A 1,312-nucleotide genomic window follows, 5' to 3' on the forward strand; every position below is an offset into this window, starting at 1 on the left:
TGGCAAAATTGTCCCTCAAATATGATGGTGAATTTAGGAGATTTCCAGATAAGCAGAAAATAAGGGAATGTGTTAAAACTGGACCAAGCTTATAAGAGATGCTAAAGGGAGTCCTTTGAACAGAGAACCAAAAATAGCAAATAACAACCGACCATTGATACACAAGATGACACAACTCAGAAACCACAGGAATAGACATATCCAGAGTAAAATGATCTTCCAAGATTGTAAACAGGGAACCAAAGACATCAATTGGAAAGTGAGGACAACTACATACAAAAAGAGGGAAAATACTGTGTAGTTACAGAACTTCTAAATGGTGAGGAAGTTAAGAGAGTTGCAAGATAGAATGGACTGTTTTAAACTCGGGGAGAAAATTATAATTCATAGCGTAACCTCAAAGAAAAATGATAAACTGTCATATGACAATAAAAAAGAGGACAAGCACAAATATTCAGCAAATACTAAAACAGCAGCAACAAAGGAAATAACACAATTCATAAACATAATGAGCTCAGCACAGAAAATAATATGGAACAAAGAAACCAGGAACACCATGAAAAAACACATAACAAAATGACAGCAACCAATTCATACTTATCAATAATTACACAGACTGTTAATGGATTGAATGCACCACTCAAGAGATGGAGAGCTTCAGATTGGATAAGAAAACAAAACCCATCAATATGCTGCCTACAAGAGACACACCTTAGAGTTAAAGACAAAAACAGACTAAAAATCAAAGGTTGGAAAAAGATGTATCAAGCAAATGCCAACTGTAAGAGAGCAGGAATGGCAATATTAATTTCTGATCAAATTTACTTTAAGACAAAAACCACCATACAAGACAAGGAATGACACTATATAATGATTAAAGGATCAATTGAACATGAAGATATAAGCATAATAAATGTCTATGGACCAAATGAAAGAGACTCAAAATACATAATCAGACTTTAAAAGATTTGAAAAGCCAAATAGATGACTCCACAGTCATAGTGGGAGACTTTAATACACCACTCTCATTGAAAGATAGAACAACTGAAAAGAAACTCAAGATGTAGAAGAGCTAAACATTACAATCGACCAATTTGGCCTTACAGACATCTATAGAGCACTTCACCCAAAAGCAGCCCAATATACATCCTTTTCCAGCACACATGGAACATTTTCCAGGATAGACCATATGTTAGGCCACAAAGCAAGCCTTCATAAATTTAAAAACATTGAAATACTAAAAAACTAAAAAAAAATATATTTTTTTAATTGGTAATTTTTTGATGACCTGCTCAAATTCTTCTTTTGTGAT

At 33.6% G+C, this 1,312-nt stretch overlaps 1 protein-coding gene across 1 annotated transcript in view; it reads right to left on the reverse strand.

The window, feature by feature from the left end:
• The window catches only part of SCMH1 (Scm polycomb group protein homolog 1), a 248,716-nt gene that overhangs the window by 174,867 nt on the left and 72,537 nt on the right, over window positions 1–1,312 (reverse strand). The window lies entirely within an intron of this gene.

This window comes from Orycteropus afer, unplaced genomic scaffold, assembly GCF_000298275.1.
Source record: "Orycteropus afer afer isolate SDZICR_OR568_19922 unplaced genomic scaffold, OryAfe1.0 scaffold00355, whole genome shotgun sequence".
Lineage (NCBI taxonomy): Eukaryota > Metazoa > Chordata > Mammalia > Tubulidentata > Orycteropodidae > Orycteropus > Orycteropus afer.